General features: G+C 53.9%; 1 pseudogene; it reads left to right on the top strand.

Annotated features, from left to right (window-relative positions):
* Window positions 1–1,825: 1,825 nt before the first annotated feature.
* On the top strand, window positions 1,826–3,692 carry LOC144820051 (kelch repeat and BTB domain-containing protein 7-like; annotated as a pseudogene).
* Window positions 3,693–3,978: the final 286 nt, after the last annotated feature.

Below are 3,978 nucleotides of genomic sequence, written 5' to 3'. Positions count from 1 at the left end.
GGTGGGTGCCCTAGGGTGAGTGGGGAGGTGAACGAGTGGTGCTGTGAAATGATAGTTCACCCATGGGAACAGCACGCTGGGGCTCCTGTAGTCTCCACTTTGGTTTCTATGAAACTCTGCAGCGGTGCGGTTCTGGCAGTAGGGGTGCTGTTCTGGGTGGTAGTGCAGTGGCGGGAGAAAGTAATGCGCCGCCGAGAACGTGCAGCGCAGTGTTGGGGCTGGTAGTGCTGGAGAGTCTCTTGTGTGGTTGTCTGCGGTAGTTGTGCAGTGGTGGGGGTTATATTCGATGTTGGGGGTGGTTGAACACTTTTATTGGCTCTCATATGAAATGGTAGAACTGTGCCATGGTGTAGGAGTAGTGGTGTAGTGACGATGGCAGGGGCATCAATGTATTTGTGCTGTGTTGATGGGTGGTAGTGAGGTGCTTACTATGGGTAGTGCAGTGGAGGGGAATGGTGTTATGGTGGGAGATGAAAGTGAAGCGGTGGAGAGTGTAGGGCGGTGTGACAGGCCACTCTTCAGGGAGGTCATGTATACTTGGAAGTATGTAGATGTGATAGCTTAAGAAACTCCCAAACTGTGATTATTTGCCTAGGGGCATAGCTTAGTCAGTGAGATTCAGGGGTGGGAATCTCAAATAGCCTTGGGCTGCTGGGTGAAATGGTTACTTGACAAAGGGCCTCTGGGGCTGAAGGAGAGATTGGTGGAGAGGTACTCTGTTGCAAGGCATACTCTGCCGGCTGAACCCAAGGTCTGCCTACGCAATTCTGAGTTTAGTGGGACACAGGTTTTATGCCAAAGGAGCAAAATTGACTGTACCAGAGTAAATCTTTCTGCGAAGGAGTAGGTGCAATCAGAGGTAAGCCACCGAACCATCCACCCTGTTCAGAGTGGACATTTGGATGTCTTTTTTTAGGTCTCGCCTCTGCAGCGCGCATGCGCTACAAAGGCAAAAAGACTTTTTGGGATCGCTTTGGCTTTTCAGCCAAACATGTGCACGTGTTCCATTGCCTTCAATGGCAACGCGTGCACGTCAGGAGATTCACTTGCGGGAGCGCGCGTCCCATTTGGCAGCAATTATCGCTCCCGCAAGTGAATCTCGCAGCCCACCTCCTCCCCCCTGCTGCCGCACACGCCTCCCCCTGCTCCCGGTAGCCTGCCACGCTTGTGCTTGTTTTTTTTTTTGCAGCGCTTGTGCTTGGTTTTTTTTTTGCCGTGCCTGTGCTCCCTCTCTCCTCGAGGCTTAGCCGCCATTGATGCCCGTGCACAGTATGTTCGCTGGGGAGCCTTGAGATTACCGGCTCAGGATTATCCCTCCTGGCAGGTTTTACATATGCACCCTTTAAACACAGTGTTTAAAATATTGGTGACATAACCCACAAAGCTGAAATCAGTGCTGCCTCGCCATTACATCCAACACCTCCGAACCAATATTACGGGCTTCCCCCCAGAGCCGGTGTTGTCCCCTGAGCGTCCTCTGGAAGTGATACCAATGCATCCTGCAGAGGACTCTGCACCTCATTTAATAATTTGTGTGTGTACCTGTACAGTTCCTCCGCAGTGATATGTAGGTGCATGCATAGTGATGTGTGTGCTTGTACATTTGTATCTGAGTGTGCATGTGTTATGTGCAACCACAGTGATGCATGGGGGGCGGTGTGTGTGCGTGTGTGTGTTTGGGAAGGAGTGGGGGCAGTGTTATTCATATTTGGTCACTGCAGAGACACCAATGTGGGCGAGGGTCAGTCAGACAGGCAAGACAACATTGGGCATGTTACAAGAGTGATAGGGAGCCGGAGGGGGCGAGGGTTAAGAGAAGCCTACAATGGCCTACCGCAATCATTGGTTTGGAGCGAGGACAGCCACAGTCCTGTCATTTACAAACTCAGAGGCACAGTGTTATGAGCAGACTGAGGTGTCTAGCACACAGAGGCAGTCTGGGGCTTTAACAACAGAAGTGCTTGTCAGCTTGTGTCTCTTTATGGCAGACACGGAAGAGCGAAGGGTGCATCAGAGGCTTGTTGTGGTCAGCACCAGTAATTAAAACTAGCAGCAATGAGGGTGGGGGAATGGCTCATACCCGAACGGATGGGTTTGGGGGGATGTCAAGCCACACCGTGAATTCCTCTCACTTTGAAGTCAGATAAAGTAACTAGATAAGAACAAGATTTACAGGCCTGTTTGATGGCACTCTCGGAGCACGTGAGAAACCACAAGCACTCCTGGCTCTGGCCCTTATCATCGACTACTGTCTGCTACACCGGTCGCGTGACAGTGAGCGAGGCCAACGTACAGGGCCTTTACGCTGCCGCTGACATGTTGCAGCTGGAATAAGTGCGCCAAGCCTGCGATGACTTCCTGACTTGCCATTTAGACTCAGCCAACTGCGCCGATACTTTAAAGTTCGCGGGCTCCTTTGACCATGCTGAGCTGCGAGCTCAGACCTTGGCTCACATGGCGAGACACTTTAGCCAGCTGAGCGGTGGAGAGTTGTGCGGGTTGAGTCTGGCACAGCTGCAGGAGGTGCTGTGGTTTGACGACCTGGATGTGGACGGGGAAGGGCTCGTGTGTGCAGCCGCCATACATTGGCTGGAGGCTGCGCCGGCCGACCGTGGACCTGTGCGTTGGCACCACCTGGGCGATGAGGACCGTGTATACCTGGACGGGTTGCGTGGTCCGCCTTTCGTTCAGCGCTACTGCTGGCCCTACCTGCAGGGGGTGCTGGACGACCGCTATGGGCCTGTCTGTTCGCGAACGCCCCCAGAGCCCCAGACCCCACCACAGGAGACCCCCGCCCGCCACATGGGAATGCAGGCCAAAGAGATGGTCATCTTTTTGGAGACCTCGAGGATCCCTTCGGCTGCTAGGATCCTTACTCCGGTGACATCTACACCATGCCCTCGCCCCTGGCCACGGGCGTACCCGAAAGCGGTGAGTCAGTGACTTCCTGGAGAGTCTGTGTCTCCCCACAGCACGATATCTACTTAGTAGCACAGCCTTTTAAATATCTGTGGGTCTGCAGCCCAGTGCGCAACCGCTGGCAGCAGCTGGCAGAAAGATTGCTTTGCCGGTAGGGAATGAACCTAGCATACCTGCGTGGCCACATCTATATTCTAGGGGGTATGTACCTTTCGACGGAGGCCAGGCTAAGGGAAGTGGAGTGTTAGTGTACAGCGTGACCAGTGGGCATTGGTTCCCCTCTTCCACACTCGCTGTACTACTTCGAATTGGTCACTCTGGGGGACTACCTATATGAGGTCAACCACAAGGGATTACTGCGCTACGATCCTGGCCGGTACCAGTGGACAAATTGCGCCTCAATGGAGGGCAGCGAATTCAAAGAAGTCTGCGTTTTCCAGAAGGAGATCTACTGCATCTGTCTTTTTCCTGTGCTAAAGGTGTAGAGTCCCAGGGCGAGTGGAGGCGGGTCTGTGGCATCCCGTTTGTTGCCTGCGCGCACAGTTTGCCACGGTGAGCGGCTTCTGTTCATTACTTGTGCCATACCACACTGGCAAAGGGACGTTGTCACTGCGCATTATCAGTACGATGCGTCTGCTGATCGTTTGTTAAAGGTAGGTGACGAGGTAGGATTGCTGTCCCCACGTGGTGGGGTTATGTGCCTGTCTGTGCGTGTCTTTACATCTTGCCTTGAGCCAGGACAGAGCATCCCGAGGGAACGCCCAGGGCACTGAAGGGTCTTATCTGCGCGGAAGCAGGGGGGAGGAGGAGGGCTGCGAGATTCACTTGCAGGAGCGATAATTGCTGCCATTTGGCGGCGCTCGCTCCCGCAAGTGAATCTCCTGGAATGCACGCGTTGCCATTGAAGGCAATGGAACGCGTGCACGTGCCTTAGCATTTGCAGAATACGTGGAGGTAGCTAAAGGATTTCTGTGTGTTGCGAAGTGAATCAGATCCAAACCAGGCGCGCAACACCCATTGAACTCACCGGACTTCAGCCCCCCCCCCCCTCGTGTGTGG

Source organism: Lissotriton helveticus, chromosome 2_1 (assembly GCF_964261635.1).
Source record: "Lissotriton helveticus chromosome 2_1, aLisHel1.1, whole genome shotgun sequence".
Classification (NCBI taxonomy): domain Eukaryota; kingdom Metazoa; phylum Chordata; class Amphibia; order Caudata; family Salamandridae; genus Lissotriton; species Lissotriton helveticus.
Note: the sequence above shows the minus strand (reverse complement) of the source record. Positions and strands in the feature narration are given on the sequence as shown.